Source organism: Pomacea canaliculata, linkage group LG3 (assembly GCF_003073045.1).
Source record: "Pomacea canaliculata isolate SZHN2017 linkage group LG3, ASM307304v1, whole genome shotgun sequence".
Lineage (NCBI taxonomy): Eukaryota > Metazoa > Mollusca > Gastropoda > Architaenioglossa > Ampullariidae > Pomacea > Pomacea canaliculata.
Window position 1 is genome coordinate 8,593,112 of NC_037592.1, and position 19,032 is coordinate 8,612,143.

The window sequence follows — 19,032 nt, forward strand, 5'->3', positions numbered from 1 at the left end:
ACCCTGCGTGTTAAAAGTTCCGATTTTGAGGTCCTCCTTTAATTCTCTTTTATTATAGTTTTTGGAAATTATTGGTTTATGGAATTGTCAGTAATAAATTCCATTTCAATGCCTTAATTTAGATGTCGCCAAACCGTGAAATTTTATTTAAAGAGCAAAGTGGTAAAAATTTTTTCAGAGGCAAAAAACACTTTATTGCCCATTGTCTGATTTTTGTAGTGCTTACCTCTGGTTGTCCTAAAGGACAATGCACACTAGAAAGGTATATGGTTAAAGAACAAAGAACAAAAATTTGCACCAGCACAAATTACAATTTTCCGACTGACAGAAATACATTTGAAGGAAGCATAATACATAAACTTATAATGCACTGATATGCTTATAAGTACTCTTCATCAAATGGCTTTCGATTTGACGATCCATTGTAAACAGACAACAACCCTTAAAACCTCATGTGCGATGTCCTTTCCAACACAATCATAATGTCTATTTAAACAGGAACCCAAACGGAACCAGTTCGTTTTTGTACTTCAACCTGATTTGTGTACGTCCTTCAGAGAGACTGAAAATAACTTTGCGGACCTGGCTTTGTCCTGCCTGGAATTAGCTTTCAAGCTTTTGGTTTTTTTGAGGTTCTGTCGTTGTTGATCGGAAACTAAGATGGCGGCGCCATGATTTACTTAAGTCCTGTAGTGTCGGTGGATGGAGTTCCCAAAGCGTGCGGGGATATCTTTCCTTTGTGCGTGGGTGAGTGGCGAAGTGGATGAAGTAACAAGTGGGAGAGAAGTGTGTGTGTGTGAGAGAGAGAAAGAGAGAGACAGTATGTATGAAGGCAATGCAAAACTAATCCACCATTTCTTCAGGACATGGTCTGTCTCTCACTCACCTTTGTGTGGACAGGGATTAATTGTGAGAGCGTGCAAAATTCTTACATCTCTTCTTCAATCACATTCAAGAACACAGAAGTAAAAGAAGGGAGAAGAACACTTTTAAACCAAATCACCAGCACAACTAAAAAATTTCATAATAACTCTACACAAATCTCCAAGAACTGACCTTTCCATACAAAAAAAAAAAAAAAAAAAAAAAAAAATCACTGAGTACCCGGTGGCAGCTTGAGATTAAAGCAACACCAGGACAAAACGGATTGAGAAGTGTGTGTGTCTGTGTGGGTGGATGTGTGGTCGGGTGGGATGAGTGGTGGTAGCTAGGACACCAAAAGCCAAGAACAAGCCACGGTCAAGAAGACAACGACACACAAAAATCAAAGCAAAACAAAAGTATTTGCAGTAACGTGTTGCACGCTTGACGTCACTGTCCCGAGTCCATTCTCGGCATCGATCCGGCGAGGGTCCGGCTCCGAGCTATAAAGTGCGCCACACGCCTGCACAGGCCTTTCGCACCACCAGAGAACCGCTCTCCAGGCCGCGGAGGTTTCCTCACCGCGACTCCTTCCGGCATCTCGCAGCAAGTTGCAGTTCAGCCATTATTTTTTTTTCTTTTTCCCTTTTTTTTTCCTCTTCTACTTCCTTCCTTCCGCTGCTTCCCTGCGCAGGTGAGTTGACGCTTTTATCGATTTTTTTGTGATGAACGGATTGGGGGAATAAAAAATGGAGGAAGAGAAGGTAGTTTTCGCTTGGTTATCGGGATACTGAAAAAAAGTTCTTTTTATTTCTGCATTTGACAGTTCACGGAATTAACGTTCCTTTTGGTTTCAATTTTTTGAAGGGGTAGCAGTCAAATAAATTGACACCCCACTCCACCACCCGCCTTCGTCTTATAATTTTCTTCTTCGTTTTTCTTTTCGTTGAAATGGTGTTTAGCCAAAAAAGACGATTTTCTCCTCTAACAATTTTTATACCTTCTTTACACAATCCTTTCTATGGATGCCTTTATTATGTTTTCTTTCCCTTCCCCAAATACTTTCCTATCCACTAGAATGTATTTAATCATTGAACAAGTTGTTTGAACTTCCATGTGTTTTATTATATTTATTTATAAGTATAAATATGAAGATTGTTTTCAGCAATAGAAAAGTATAAAAGTATAAATTATTTTAACATGCACACACATATACTATATTTTTCTTCCTTTTTCTCACTCATTCTCTACTTTATTATCCAAATTTTCATAGTGGGGACCAAAGTCAACACAATTAGCAATTAACACACTTGTGCGGGTGTTTGTTTGTTATCTATGAGAAGAAATTTAATACCTACATGTACTTTATGTATATAAATGAGGGCATAAGAAAATGTGCCTGACTGATAGTTTTTGCGAAAAATACAAAAATGAGTTGGAAATGAAAATTTCTTTTTTAGTGGAATAATATATAACTGAAAAAGCCAGAGCTTTGACGAAAAACAAGTACTAAGAGAAGGGAAATTTCTATCGTCTGTTAGTGAAAAATGACTTTTTGTCAAACAGGTGGGATCAAAAGAGCTTGCACTTTTTTTTACATAAAAATGAATGTGATGTTTTGTTTTTTAGACATCTTTGAAGTGAAATGCTATCATTTTCTGTGAAAGAGGTTTCTAATCTAAAAAAAAAAGCTGAATTTTTTTATATTGTCTCTTATGAACCAACTCACGGAACAATAAGAAGTACCTTTCTACTTTCATTCCTACTAAATGTTCTCAAAAAAAAAAAAATAAATAAAAAACCCCATGAATACGTAGTTATTTTGTAATTTTTTTTTTTTTTTTTTTTTGTTAAAAATGATTTTCTGAAAACTTTTTCAAAGCCCTCGTTTCTCACGTTATTGGAATAATTTCTTTAGACAGACATATTATGCTCTGATTTGAGTCTACAAACATTAAAGTTATTTATTTCGAGAAATATTGTTGCTTTTCACCTTTCTCTCTGAACTGTTTGTTTATATCCCGTCTTCCTGCGTTCCATTCCTCCCTTCTTTAATACCTTACTTCCTAGATGAGTTTAGTATGACAAATTAAGCACTTCATTTCCCAATTTGTAGTCCTATCAAGTTCTAATGTCACAGAAAACATGTCTCGGAGGAGCTTTTAATCATTTGAGATGCTTCTGCATCGAATCCTGTCACTGCTAATACTTTGCTGAGACAATTATTTTCTGACGGACATGAGTGAATGTTGTTGTCCTCGGTCTCTTTCGATGAACACCAAAAGATTTTCTAGCGGAATGGGCCATGCGTGACCATGTGCAATAAGGACAGCATGGCATCTGGATACTTTTTCCAGATTGGTCAGTTGTTTTTAGGACAAATCACTAAGCAGGACCTACTCCTGATTTCGAAACCTATGTATGTAATTATGTGCGACTAACAGTGGCATGAGCATCAATTCACTTGCAGTTGTTTAGCTGGCTGGAATAGGTCGTAACTAAGAGGAGTGTATTAGAAGAACTTTTATGACCTCCCGTTTATTGCCCATCACACACTCATTACACCTTGCAGCCAATAGCCTGCCTCCCGGAGCAGCGGACCCGGAGAAAGGATCGCGTTTTTATGTCGAGCGTCCAACGAGGTATTTGTCGCCGTGCTGATTAGCCACGTAATAGTGCAACAGCGGCGCAGATGAGATAGAACAAACGGGGGCGATAACCCAGCGACAAGGGTGGCGCAACGCCATTTTGCTTTTAGGACTTGTAATCTGAATATCCGCTAGATGGCGCCTGGCCACGGTCATGCGCAGCGGAAAGGGAAAGAGGGAGGGCGCAACAAGCAGGTTGTTAAATCTGAACAAAAAGTCATCACAGATTAATGGGGGAGCCAGCTGCTGGGACGTTAAACGGATTTTACGGGGAGAAAGATCAAGCGTCTTCGAAATACATCCCGGCAGAGACAGCGTTAACTTCATGAGAGTAGAAGAGAACTATCTGCTCTCAATTTTTTGTTGTTGTTTTTTTAGGGGTTAGAGAGGTTTCACCACCACGATTTCCCAAATTTCATTTCTTGGCTTTGCCCAGCTTATGAAAGATGACAAGTTCCGATCTCGCGAAATATCGGATAATCGTTCGTTGATCTTCGACGTCACGGAAACTAATTTTCGGTTGGCCGTGTTTACACTGGCATTCAGACTGATCATCCAAACACGTGACAACAATATTTGTGTTTATTATGAGCTGACATTATAGAGCTGCTCTGCTCTCTATGTTTTATTTTCCCTCACAGATGTTTATTCTTTGGGGGAATTAAAAAATAAATAAGAGGCTTTAAAGACATGGTCAATTGAACCGGATGACCTTTAAAATCATAGTAGAATGCGATTTGGCACTGTACATATGTATTATATTCCGTTGATTTTGAGACTTAGTCAAATGTCTCTTTGCTACTACACAGATTTATCAGTCACACTAAAGTAATGTATCGTGTTTTAATGTGTGTGTAGATGAGTGAGTGATTGCCAGAGAGAGAGAGGAGTTGGTGTGTATTTCCATGGAAGCTCTGGGAAAGGAAAGAAGCTCTTAGCATTCGCTCAAAAAAAGAAAATGAAGTATTTTTCAATATAGTTTAAATAACTAAGACCTTTCGTTTTAACCAAGGATAACCTAGGATAGGCAATGACATGATTAAGACAAAAAGAACGAATGAACTAAAAAACATCAGTTCGGATCTGATGACCATTGTGAGTAGTTAATATTTCCCTTTTTTATTTTAAGACACAGCCAAACAGCTCACACTGCCTGCTACCCTAAACGAATGTTGTCTATATATATATAAAGCTGCTGTATCGCACACGTTATATATATATATGGTTTATATGTTTTTTTCACCTTGTTATCTCGCTATCATTCGTCCAACACCAGTGTTAGGCGACTGGAAGTGTAGCAACATAAGGTATGATCCATAATTGGGGATAACTTACAGGTGAATCCATCCAGCCACAAAGTCTCACGAGGGCGGGTCTGCGATAATGACTCGAGACAGTCTCTCTATATACATAAAACCCCCTAATATTGAGCATATGTTTCATTTTAAAGCTCGAAGCTTAGCGAGGGACTAGTTCATGGGGGATTCGGTCACGCACTAGCAGCTCTCACGTCACCAGAGAGGAGACTGACCGATGTGCCTGGCAAGTCATTTCCAGTTGCAGGCCAGAGCATCTGAGCACAAACTGCTATTTGAGAAAACAAGTCGCGGGAGGACTTTCTGGCTGCGTGCGCATGAAGGATGCGGTCATGGCGTGCGTCTGTAAGATTGAGTTGCTTATTGCACGCTGCGAATCCCGTTCCAAAATAGGAAAAAAAATCAGAGACGGGAGGACACAGTGGTATTTAGGAAGAGGCGTAATAATCCAGAACTTGAAGCTCACGTATTCTTCAAATCGAGTGTATTAATACGCCCATTTGTTGCTATATGTTGCATCACGAACCAGTGGTAGAGGGACAGAAGCTTTATATCTATTATCTTTCTCTTTTTTCATTAATTTTTTTCTATTTGTGTTTGTTTGCAAAGGATTTTTTTTATTTAGTCCGATGAGCTTGACAAAAGTGCTTTCAACTTGTAAACTTATTGGGAACGGTAATTTAAAAGTCTGCAGAAGGACATCGTTTTATTCTCGGTGTGTGAAAAACGAGTGTGTGAACATCTTCATTTGAAACCTGACTTTGGCCAGTTTTCACTCTAGACAGAGTGAATGTCCTGGCACATGCTTATTTACTGAGGTGTATAGCTATCTTGCTTTCTGCCTAATTTCCTATATACTTTTCTTTACGACCGTCCTTCGATTCATTCGTCTATCTCACACTCGCATGGCGTCTTTCAGTCGCTCTCCCTTCCTGTCTCAATCTTTGTCACGGAAATTATTTTGTTTTTGTTGAACCCTGACACTCGGAGTCTTGGCTTCATGACGAAGATCATAGATTAGTGTATGTTCCGCTTGGGCACAGAGCACTCAAACACCGAAATCCACAAATAAATTACAAGCAAGAGTTTTTACCCTTCTGAACATAGTCGCCTTCGTTACACTTGAGTGGCCTCAGCGCCAATACCGGAACCACATTAGACAGTAATATGTGCACCCAGTGACTGGCTTCCAGTCTCCTCACGAAGAACCTGCACACAGATGGCGACTTCGATTCGCACGCAGAAGATACCTCTTGGATAGTTCTACCCTGATGATAAAAACATTTCATGATGTCAGTCCAGGAATGTAACTGTCAGGCCCACGGTGTGCTTGGTAACGAACCTTACCGAGACAAAGTTACAAGTTCGCCATTTTGTTACTTTATTACAGACTTGTACAGGGGTTAAAAAAAATGGTAGTGGTTATTCTGCGAAATAAAATTTGTTAGACGGTTATAGAGAGATTTATCATCACCCAGTTGTTTCTTTGGACAGTTCAGATATATTAATGTGGTAACAGACCCAATGGATAATAGATATGTTTGAATATGATGAAAAAGGGTAATGTAGAACGAAGATGGCAGGAAAACGTGTTTTACCAGACACCAGAGCAAAGAACAAATCTTTTGTCCAGCAGCCAGACTGATGGGAGACAGAGCTGGTGCAAACACCATGCATATTGCATTCTGCATGAAACACAAAAGAATGAATACGACCTCGTAAGTTTGCACTATGTCCGAACAGAATGCATACTAACCTAAACGGAAACAAGAAATGCAAATAACATTTATTAGCAGCTAAGGCAGTGAAGAAAATCGCTACTGACGGTTTTATTAGTTTGTGGATGTTCATTTTATTAGAGAATAATAGAGGAAATAGGATTGGGTGAGCAGTACTGAGGCTCTTGTTATGTACGCTAATGGCTGTAGTCCTCGAACTGATGTTCCTCAAAATTGTTTTATTTTTTCCTTAAAATGTTTTCTCACAAAGCCATCGTATTTCACGATCTCGTTTCAGCCATTTTGCTGCATGCACTCCACGCACTCCCTCTTAGCTATTGCTGTACAATCAAAGCTCTGCAGAATCCAGAGAGCATCCGGTCCTGTTCCAATCTCCAGCCAGCATTATTCCAACCTCTAGCCAGTATTATTCCAATCTCGGGTTATTTTCCTTCATTTCTCTGCCGACGGCGACTGAGAGTAGCATCTGTTTTATGCTCAGCAGGCAACACTCAAGACCCGGAAGCCAGCCAGCGGTCCAACTGCTGGTCGGTCCAGACGACCAAAATTTCTAATCTTTGCCTCGTTTTCAAAACCTTCCAGAGTACGTTTTACTCTACCAACAACACCCGATCCGTCGTCCTCTAGAAATACATTTTTCGATTATTTCCCCTTCTGAATTTCTGTCTATCTTACATAATAAAAAATATATATAAGGGAGAGAAAGAGGACAGAAGGACAGAGGGCGCACTCAAACGTGGAACGGAGGAGGGATGATACGGACTGGGGGGAGGAAAGAGAAGGGGATGGGATGTAAGACAGCATGGCGAATTACTCAACAACTACATATTGTTACAGCTCCATGCTGGTTCAATCAATTTTGATTGGCGCCTTCTATCTGTGTTCTGGAAAAATAGAAATAGCGATCTATTTCCCCCAAACCTTTGTGCTTGAAAGGAGAAGAGATTTTGGCGAAACGTCTTATTCAATTTCATTTTCTAGAGGCTAGACTGTAGGACACACGCTTATTCGATTTGGGCTTGCCAAGTGAGCCACTTCTCTTTCTCTCAAGCGCACTGTAGAGAATATGGCAAGCATTGACAATATAAGGCCAAGGTGGATGTCGGCAGAGATGTAACCGCATGCAAAGGGAGGAATTGTAATACAGACTAGATATGCCTTTGATGGTAGATGGGAATGTGGTGAGGGCTACTTTCAAGTGTGATCTGTCTGAGTCGCTGTTCTCGAGTTCTCTGCTTTGCCAAACGTCTGCCTAAACTCTAAGAGTTCGAAAGGTCGCATAGTACCGGTCCTCACAGGTCAGGTCATGTCATGTCGGATCACCAGGTCATCAAGAATGCCATCGAGGATTCAAAAAAGCTGGACGATGTCTACAAACTGGATTGGGTGACTGGATTTTGAAGAGTTTGGCGGTGTTGGTGTGAGGTTTGGAGTTTGTACAGAATTCATTTGTACACATGATGCATTCTGTGATCGCAATGTTTTGCTAACATATCCTCTTGAATTTTTCTGGATCATCTTCTCAACATTGGTCTGCGCTTGAGGCTTATTTATTTATTTTGTTGCTGTTTCTCATCATCCTGTTGAATACCGAAAAATATGGCTACAAATTCTTGCAACCTTGTCTTATGGACAAGGAAATATTGTACACAAATCAGCCACAGATTTCATTTGACAGAAGCTGAAATAATTTAGAACCACATCCCACACAAATGCTTCCCGAATCACTCACATTCACAGACAAATACCTTCGAAGACAGAAACCTGAACACCAATATAAGAAAAACATATTCTCCACATGAATAAAACAAACAGTCTTCTGATGTCTCAACACTTTAGCAAGCATCCTTTAAAAAATTTAAAAATTTTTTCAACATAAAAAAGTAGGTAAGATAGAAGAAGCGAGTTCAGTAAAGACAACTCATCCACCATCACTTCGACTGCGCCATCTCGCTAGACACGCCTGACCTCTTCCCTCAGGGGCGAGTAAGTCAAGAGCAATTAGGATTCGTTTACCTATCATGACTTATGGCTCCTGCTCTCGCTGGAGGCCAAAGGCAACCGTCAGAGGGTAAAGGTTGGCAGTTTTCTCCTCACATCGCCCTCGGATATATGCTAACATACATCAGGTTCCCCATTAAAGTTTGCTCCCCTTAAGTTGTAAGCAGCAATCAGCCAAGTCTATAAATATCATTTTATTTTACTTTTTTTTTTTTTTGGAAGAGCTTGTACATGCAACGGCAAAAGTCAATACTGCGTGATATTAAATACAGAACTTTTCCTGAAGTGAATAGTTTCCAAGAAGTCTAGGAAAAGATTGAGGGTCGGAATTGCGATCTGTTCCGTTTGAGACAAGTTGTAATTCAGCTAACATATTTTTTTTCTAAAATAGCTTTTAAATTTATAAAATGTTTATTTGAAACATGTTTTAGCTCCATAATTTGTCAGCCACTGATGTCGAGGTCCTGTGGAGTTTGGGGGCCCGCAGACCGCTTTACTACTTGATAGGTGCTTCGTGAGGGCTAATAAAGATTTTATGCTCAATTCGTCTGACAAGGAAGAAATAGAAGCTATTTAAATATTTCTTATCATCTTTGTCAAAAGTATTGTTTGCAATTATTTTGTATTTAAATTATATATTCAGGATATGAAGCTTGTTGGTTATAGCTTGTTTTTATATATTTGTATACACTATAAAATTATAATATTTAATTTCTGTAAGACATAGTATAAAATAGTATATATTGCTTTTACTGGGAACCAGAGAGAAGGAGAGAGAGAGAGAGAGAGAGAGAGAACTATCTTGGGAAAAATTCGCTGAAAATTTTGTAAAAATTTGAAAATTATTTCGTACATAGTTTTCATTACAGATACTCCAAACTTTGTTGATTTTACTCAAATAGCTTTTTATTCTACTGTAAACCTGACAGAAGCCTGCTAATCTTCCTTTCTTTCTCATTCTCAGTTATTTCCCTCTGCCTCTCAATTATCTCCCCTCTCCATTATCCATCGCCATGTTATCTCTTATCTTTCATCCGTTTCCACCCACTTCAGAAACTTCTAAAGATGCAAGAGATAATAAAAATAAAAGAGAATAGGAATTATTTAAAAAATCTTTTCGCGTGTTGTACGCCAACAGAAATAATTTGAGAATAATTACTCTTTTGAAAGAAAATTTCTGCATTCAAAATTTAAAAAAATAGTTGTTTGCAATTCAAAGGACATTTCATGGTATTACAATGCCAGCGAGAGTTTCTAAAAGCTGCGGTGACAAACGCAAAACCCCAAACAAAGCAATTTGTATCAGAAAATGGCGTCTTGTGAACGCAGGAAATGAAAGCTCATTACAACCGTCACAGAGTTGAGGAATCGAAAGAATAATCTTACGTCACAGAATTTGCATAAGTTTGTTGATGTTTACGAGAGCTTGCATGACAGCTTATGTGACGAATATTAAAATTCTACCAGTATATATTCTACCTGACCACAAAACGGTTATCAACAACACCCACCATGACGTCAGTACAAAGAAAGTGTTTGGATGACGTCAGTACAAGAAACGGATGTATGTTTGGATGACGTCATCACCAACGGTTTCCCAAATCATTTAGCACTTCGTTCCTTTGTGATAAAAAAAGTCCTTCTGACGCACACACATTTGTTTAACAGTCCCGTCATCCTCTTCGTTAGACGTGGAAACCGTTTGAACGAGAGCGAGGCTCTATCAATTTTTTGTGTGTGACTTCCATCAAATCTTTTGACCGGTCGGACCATACGTCATGTGCGTGGGAGGAGTTGGGAGGTTGCTATTTTTCTCCTCCCAGCAAATGACCTTTAAGCGGTTTCTAAGAAATGTTGTGTTTTGCCAGTGATACATCACATTATGTTTGATGTATGTTGACGGTTGTTGCCAAGCTTTTGGCTGGCCAGGGTTGCAGGGGAGGTAATAAATGAGGCCTCGACGTAGTGAACGGGAGAAACTGCAAACTACGTCCCGTAGGCACGCATGGGGTGGGAACATTGCAGTCTTAGCAACGTATTGTAAATTTTCCACCTCCCTGAATTTCATGTCCCGAGCCTGCGCAGGCGGATGTAAGTGCAAACTCTTTATCAAAAAAACAAAAAAAAAAAAAAAAAAAACCCGTTGTTTCTCTAAAACCATAAATAAACAGGAGTTATCTAAAAGGATTCGCTTTCCGTTAGTTTTAATGAAATAATAACAGTAACAATAAGATGAAAAGAAACATTTTGAAAATAAAAGCCAGAGACAACTTTTTATGACTCTTTCATCTTCTCAGCTTGAAACAGAGGTGAAAGGTCAACTTTTTTGTGGGTTTATCCGAAATCTGTTGATACTAGACCGGTGTTATAATAATGATACTAACTGTCAGGAAAACCCTTCTCTCGGGGAAGAGCGAAGTTCAAAAACACACACACACACACACAAGAACGCACGCACACGCACGCATGCGCATACCAAGAGAGCTCATTCCAACATAAATAACAGCACGCCATCTTTCTCTTCCCGTGGTTCTGTAATGCTTTCGTCAATACTGTAGTCCTCGCATGGCGTAAGGGCGTAAGAAGATTCTAACCTTTATCCCATTGTGCTCCTCCCCCTCTTTTGAAGTCGTCGAAAAAACCGCCAGCTCCCTCCCCGAGCGGTTCCAGAGATATTCAGGAATCAGCCACGATCCAAGACTTGCTTCGTCACCTCTTGTTAGGCTCAGAATCTCCGATGGCTAACGGGGCAGGGGGAGAAAACCTATAGTAATTTCATTTCCTTTTGTCTTTCTTACGAATTCCTTACCTTGACAAATGTGAAATATTGTATTGTGAAGAGTATTATTTAAAAAATCCTAGCATTTCTGTGAAATTTGGTGTTTCACATCCCTCGTAATATTCCTCCATCCTGTTCACTGGAGGACTTGCAATGTTGACCTGTAAGTGGGAGATGTGAATGTTGATGACAGTAGTGATGATCATGAACACTCTGGTATGGTGAGACCTCTTTGTCAATACAATTTCTCTCTCTACAGAAAAAAAGTCTTCGAAATATGTCATAACATGTAATCACATGGAGGCTGTCTCTACAATTTGTAATGTTTCTAAAATTAAATTAAAAATTTTTTACTCGATATGCAATATCATAAACATCTTAACAGCTCGTTCAAATAGTTCAAATATAACTTGTATCAGGTAAAAAGACCTTTCTCAATCTTGCATTCAGAGAATCTAAAAGGTGTTCATCTGACATTTTTGTGTCTGTCTATATATCACCAGTCTGGCCCTGTCTAATGAAAAAGACTTCCAGTGGCGTTCAGGATAAAAGAAGTGTGGATTTTATTAGAAATTTTGCATCAATCAATCCGATTTCAGTAAGATTTTAAAATCTTGATTTCTCTGAAGTGGAGTAACTGCCATGTCAAAGGAAGGATTTTTTGTGGGAACAGTTTATCAGGAACAAATAGAGTTCTTTTGAAGAAGACTTGAAAGAGAGAAAATAACAGAAAAAATAAAAAAGAAAGGATTAAAGAAAGAAAGAAGAAGAAATTAAAGGAGAGGAAGGAGTTTAAGGGGGAATAATTACCAATGAAGCAGACAAACCCAACTGCTTGGAGAAAAAGTTTAAAAAAATAAATTAAGCAGGTGTTGAGGCTTGAATTTTGCTGGGGACTGCAATGGTGTACTATTCTCCTGTGGAAAATTAGTTTTCATTCGTTCATGAAATTTAGGCAACTGCTGCATAAATCATTACATATTTTGAAAGAGTTTTTTGTTACACTTCGCATAGCTGGTAGTCCGTGTCAGAGCAAATTCAGTTATGAGCCACAGGCTACTTCAGACAAGAAATTTTTAAAGGTAGGTTCTTTGGATAAGAGGGAAAAGAATGCTTGGAGAAAAACTATAGTTAGGTATAGGTACGTATGTCCTTTAAAGCATTTCATGAATACAAGTCACGAACTACTTTTTTATGCCCCTAAAAAGTTGTTTATCAGAAAAATGGGATTTCTTATGTAAAGGTGCCCCCCTTTACACAAATTTCTCTTTCGCAAGAAGGAGACAATGCGTTTACCGTCGGAATCGAACATCGACACGCAAAGAATTGTGGGACACCAGTCTGCTGGAGAAGAGTTCTGGTCGTAAAGCTTATTTTGCTAGTCGTCTTGCCGGTCCCCAGGCGCATATCTCGGTGATAAATTGTCCTGACAAAGAACATCACGCTGCTTTCATCTACCATCAGACAGGCACTAACAGGAACATGAACGGACGCTGTCCGCCTTCCAGAAGAGATTCCTCCACCTGCAGCAGCCGGGTGGCATCAACTTGGCAAAGTCCAGTCACCCAGCCGCGGCGATGGCGATTATTTCCCTTTGCGTTATGGCGTTCGTGAGAAGCGACCGAGTATGTCGTTGTGTGTTTTTTATGCCACATTTGCAGGCTTAAGGAGCTCTTCACAGCAGTTCAGTGTGAGTGCCTGCTGAATGTAATACACTGTGATGTCGGGAGACAAAGATGGCGACTAGACTCGGCCATGTTTAAGTGAGGAGCAATAGGAGTCGGTTCTCATTAGGATTGGTCTTGCTCGTCTCGTCTTCGCCATTTATCCAGGACTGTTCCAGCGTCGGCATCAAGGTGCAGGAGATAATGGGTCCGATGGTGCAGTGAATATGACATCCAGTTTGTAGATAGAGATATCTGACCCCATGGGAAAAGAGCAGTGTGGAATTACTGACATATGCAGACAATACTTAATGGAGGGAGTAAATGCTTCTCACAAACATTGAAAGGCCGGATGCATGGGGTAAGGAATATAAAGCCTGTAGCAAAGTAAAGCAATGAGGAATAGAATGGAGATTGTGTAATGATGACTGTACAATGTTATATAATACTTTAAAAATCAGGAAAATCAGGAAAAGAAACTGAAAAACACATTGATACTAACGAAGCAAACTTTTACCATGCAAGCCATGGTAGTCTGAACACAATTTACTGTTTAGCGGGAAGGGGTATTTTAATGATGGCGAGGAACAGCGATAAAAGAAACAAGAAAATTAACACCAGAGTATTGTCTCCGGGCTCTGGCATTGTTCCAGGATGGCATACCGGCAGAAAAATGTCTAAATGACTCGGGGTGTATCTTTCTGCCATCAGGGACTGCTGGAAGAATCTCAGACGTTGAGAAGCACTGAAAAACGCAGTCTGTATTGACGACCCCGAATGACAGGACACCATGACAACCAGTTCATAATTTTGACAGTTTTACACAACAGCATCAACCCGAAGAACATCTGAGAACACACAACTGACATGTCGCAGCCGCGTGGACTAGTATAATCTGCGTTGCAAATCTGCTGACTTCCCTATGCCACTGGCACAGACACGCTGACAAACACGCTGACAGTCTCGTTGACGTCTCGTGAAAGTCTCGTGGATGTCTCGTGGACAAAGCAGAAGACGGGTAGAGTGGTCTTTGCTGACGAGTCCAAGATGACTGGTCCACAGTGATTGCATGCGAGTGTGGCGATGCTCAGAAGAACGATGTCTTCGTCGAAGTCTACAAATCGAGAGAAGGACTGGTATGGCGGCGGCTCATGGTGTAGTAAAGGCTCCACCTTCACGCCAGATCCCCTCTTCATCTCGTTCCTGGCCTCTGACTGGCATCCGGCACACAAATGAGATTGTGCAGCCTCTCATCATCATCGCAGCTTTACAGGCTATAGGTCTAGGCTTTCACTCTTCAAGATGACAACACTACGTGTGGTTACAGACTCCTCGAAGTTGCTGTAAACTCAGCGGCTTTTGCTTCCCCATCAAGCACTCCTGGGACATTCTCAGACGACACCTTTAGGACAACCACCCACAGGCAGCAAACATGGCTCGGCTTTCCTTTTTCTTACAGCAGGTAGTTGAGAGGTAGTATGGCACCAATGAAAAGGACCATACTGTATGCATGCATGAAGCATGTATTACTACATTATATCCATCCACATTGCTGTAAGACTTCAAGAAAAAGTTTCCCCTTCCCATTTAAAATCAGTGCAAAACGCGATCTCCAAATGATTTCTATCCACGGCGAGGAAACAAAGAGATATTGGTTCGGACAAGTTGTCATTGTTTGAGTAAATTGCTGGAGATTGCCATGAATTCGCAATTTTTTTTTCGCATTAGTTTTCAAATCCTTTTCTGACCTCGAGGATATCTTGCGACTCAAGTATTCCTTAATATCGTCTCCTCTGAGATTTTTGAATCATGGCTCAGTTGGATTCCGTGTCGAGGCAGATGTTATCCAGCATGCATTGCTCTACAGCTCAAGCAAATTATGAACATGATAATCTTAAAAGCACGCTTCCTTTCAAGTAATATTATAAATTAACAAATAATTCAGTTTGTAACAGGACTATACAGCTTCTGTGAATCACGCATCTCTCACAAAATGTAAGATGCTTTAGGAAGGTGACTTTCTAAAAAAAAAGTCATTTAACAAGGGATTCATCTGTCAGACGGCATCTCCTATCTCCAATTGGCAGCACATTTTCAGCTTTAAGGAATAACAGGCAAAGTACATCTGGAGCTTATCAAACTCTTATCTTCTGGCAGCTGACAGATAATTATTGCTTTCCAAAAGACCAGAGAAAGCGATCTTATTCGCGTTAGGGAACGATCGAAACTGGGATCCGAAAGCTTTTTTTGAAACCTCGTGCATCGCTTTTTAATATCCCCCAAATCCATCAAGAAAGTTGCTTTCCAATATTCTTCCCTTGGGCATTCTGTTTCCCATATAACCTCCTAGTCCAGGACAAGTCATATAAAATACCGGGGAAAAAATCTCTTTAAATCTCTCTCTGTCTTCTCAAAACCTTCTTCATTCTGTGGATATCCGGATGGTGGTGAACAACTCATAAAAACCTTTGTTTGGCTTGAGACTGACTGGACTCTTGAAGTCACATCTGAGCAATTTTTGTTGTGTGTAGTTGCTTATCGGCATTATTTTCTAAATTCTAGATAGTAAAAATACATTTTGTAGAAATCTCTGAAAGTTTTATCTCTGCACGAAATGAAAAGAAAATAAGAATTAATGTTTAGTTGTCAAAACAGAAATAGCAAGTCTTGTATAACACTTTATAGAAAAATATTTATTTGATGTGATGGTGATATCTTAGAAGCAGAAAAATAGAAGATGTAAAAATTGGAAGTCTTTTAATGAGGTGTAAAGAAAAAAAAAAAATACAGAAAGATCTTACAAACACACGCATGTATGCTCTTCACTTCTGTTTCTTATTCCTTATTTATCCCTAAGGTAGCACAGAGATGTTAAAGCCAGGTATGTTCGAGATTTAGCTGCATTCAATTTTAAGTTTATACTAACCAGAAACGTAGCTGTGGAGGATTGATTAGAAGAAGACATTTTTTCTGTGATTAAGACTGGTAAAAAGGTTTTCTGAAATTTAAAACAAAGACTTGCTGCGTGAGGGTCCCAAAGAATACAATCTAGTTACATTTGAGCTTCAGACTCGTAGTGACAGAGATAGCTTAGGTCGATTCGCAAATCTTATTTAGAGAATAGATCAGCTGATCACGTGACTGTCCTCCTGCCTGTTGATTGGGTCTAGCACAATCTTTCTTTACCCTCGTTTTTTTTTCTTTCTACATTTTTGTCTTTAATTTTACGCTGAGGAACGACCTCATTTGAAAAATCACCTTTACTCTTCTCATAAACATCTAAGAAACGGTTGAAGCACATAGTACACAGCAAACAATTAAAAAAAAAGAAGAAAAATATTTTTTAAAAACCCCAAATCATCAGCAAAAAATAAATTTTTGCATTTTGCATGACAGTTACTCGACTTCATAGAAATCAAAACTTTAAAATCATACTGAAATAGGATTGAGTAATGCAAAAATTACAATTAAACTATCATTTTGTTTATACTAACCGAAAAATGAATACAAAAATAGCCAATATCATAAGAAAGAAATAACAATAAATACTACACAAAACAGAAGAGTAAATAGCAAACATCTTGTTCTCATAAAGCAAGGTCTTCAAGCAGGTCGAGATGTCGAAGCTGGCCAAGGAGGCCTGTGTCACGTGGTTGTGTAAAAGAATGATAACCACAGCCTCCTTGCATCGTCGGAAAGCATCGTGAACTCTGACCCCTCAGATGCGCAAGAGATGCATTGGAATGATGGTGTGGTGGAGATAGAATAACATAGCCTGCTCGTTCGCTTGTGGGACATGCATATGCAAATGCACCGTGGGAAAGGGTCGCTCCCTTCTAGAAGCTTCCGTTTTGGGACCGATTGTTGCTGAACTACCGCCTGTGTTAATGTTAAAAAAAATGAATTTATATGGTCTGGGGATAAGTTAATCAATTGTGAAACGAAGGTAAATACCAGTGGACGTTGCCAGAGTAACAGCGGAGTGAAAACGACTTCAAACACAATTTTTGAGCTAATAGTTTGAGAGAAATGGAAATTATAAACATGATCTATACTTGTCATCTTTAGCAACTTGAAAAACTGCGACCCAACACGCGAATCTTTTCTTATAAAAGACACAATCGTTAGAAATTAATCTCGAGATATATATTTGCTTGAAGTCAGTAAGCTTAAGAATACCTGGTTTGCCAATAAAACTTGAAAAGCTACGTGGCAAATGATATATTCTTCAACTCAAACTGTTCAATCAGAGACCATGCCCTGGGTTACCAGTGATTTGTCCATTCCTATTGTTTCACAAGGTAGACAGTGCCCACTACTCATCCTATTCCCTTTTTTAAAATCTTTGTTTTTCGCTCTTTTTTAAGGCTACTGTTTGGTGTCTGTGAACCTGAGGCAAAGATATATTTTCAGTACACAAAGTGAAACCGATTTCTTGGGATACATCCAGTAACAGATCTGTGGAATCAACAGATACCCTGGAGGTGAAGGTCTGAAGTAGGGTTAATGGCTAAAGTACATGCACTTCCATGAGCAGGGTCAGCAATGCATCTGCTATAAATGTCCGGTTTACTACAGTGATGCATGTGGCTGTACCCATCCTTTCTTGCAAAACATGACCGCAACCCCGACCCGTAGCTGAAGGACGAATGCAGACGACAAACAAACAACTTTTTTCTTTCTTTTATTTATTTTTTTTTTTTTCAAACCTTTGATCTGAAAAGCACTTATCATTGTTTCAAGGCAGCTGAACTTTGTCGACCTCGCTCATTTCATTGGTTAAAGTTCTCGTTTCTCATTGGCCAGGAGTAAATATTCCAAGATGGAGAGGTCTGAGTTGTTTTTCTGTTCCGTCTTTCTATTTTTGGATTGAAATCTTTTAAAAATTGCAGATTAATATTTTGCTGGCGACACAATTCGGGATTTATGGATGTGTGCATCTGTCTGTCTGTCTGTCTGTCTGTCTGTCTGTCTGTCTGTCTGTCTGTCTGTCTGTCTGTCTGTCTGTCTGTCTGTCTGTCTGTCTGTCTGTCTAACGATATCGCTCTTTTTAAATGAAGACCTTGATGGCTTTTTTTTAGAAAAAAAACTAGTTCTCCGCTTCTTCTTTGACAAGCAAACTTTTGAATTATTGCAGCCAGAGCAGTTAAGGTATATCAGACTCAAGAGGCTTTCAAAATATATCTTAAAAAAGTTATCTGTTCCATAAACCCTGGAGACTGACTCTTGCATATGCATGCATGCGTGCGCGTGTGTGAGTTACAGAAAGACAACCAAATTTTTAGTCGTGTATTATTCTTACTTCTAACACAGATATTACCATCCTTGCCTTTGTCTGTGGTTGCTTCTGCAGCCAACAATCAAGGCTAATCAACAGCAAAAGAAAATGAAATCAGAGACAGGTGGCGCTTTTAGAAACTCTTCCATTCCCTCCATTTTTAGTTGTCTTTCCTTTCTGTGTCCTCCGCACTTCCTCCTTTCCTTCCGCAAGACCGGTGTCAGCCCCTGTCGATATTTTCCTGCTTAATTTTCTACCTTCTTAATTGATTTATATTCATTTATCAGAATGTCGTGGATGTTTTCAGTTTGAGTGATGCTGAGAGCTGAGCCATGTTTGACAGTGTTGCCTCCCCATGATGCCAGACTGTAGACAGTGGACTTAACAGCGGGTCTTCCGCTGCCAGACCTTGTCATTCCAATTTTCTTTACTTTCGTCTTTGTTCTTTGCATAATGACAGGGTTGGATGAGGGTTTGAAAAGTTGAAAATAGCTGCTAGGTTTCTTTATTCATGGGTGCTTGTCGATGGCGGATATGACAAGGGCTTCTCAAGCGCAGTTCCGTCTTGCTTCAGTTAGTGTTATTGTCGCTTGTGTTACGACTGGCTACAAAAAAACAAATAAACAAACAAACAAACAAAAAATCATGGGAACGAGCTTCACATGTGCCAGACTTAATGACCCGAGGCGTGGGTGAGCTCTTGTGAAATATTGCAAACTCAGGCGAAAGGAGAAGTCGAAGGAATA

General features: G+C 39.6%; 1 protein-coding gene across 1 annotated transcript in view; it reads left to right on the top strand.

Moving 5' to 3' along the window:
• Positions 1-1,237: 1,237 nt before the first annotated feature.
• Positions 1,238-19,032, top strand: part of LOC112560214 (prothoracicostatic peptide-like) — a 63,554-nt gene continuing 45,759 nt past the window's right edge. Inside the window, exon 1 of the mRNA XM_025231878.1 lies at positions 1,238-1,555. The gene's annotated coding sequence lies outside the window, so the exon portion shown is untranslated. The remainder of the gene's footprint in view (positions 1,556-19,032) is intronic.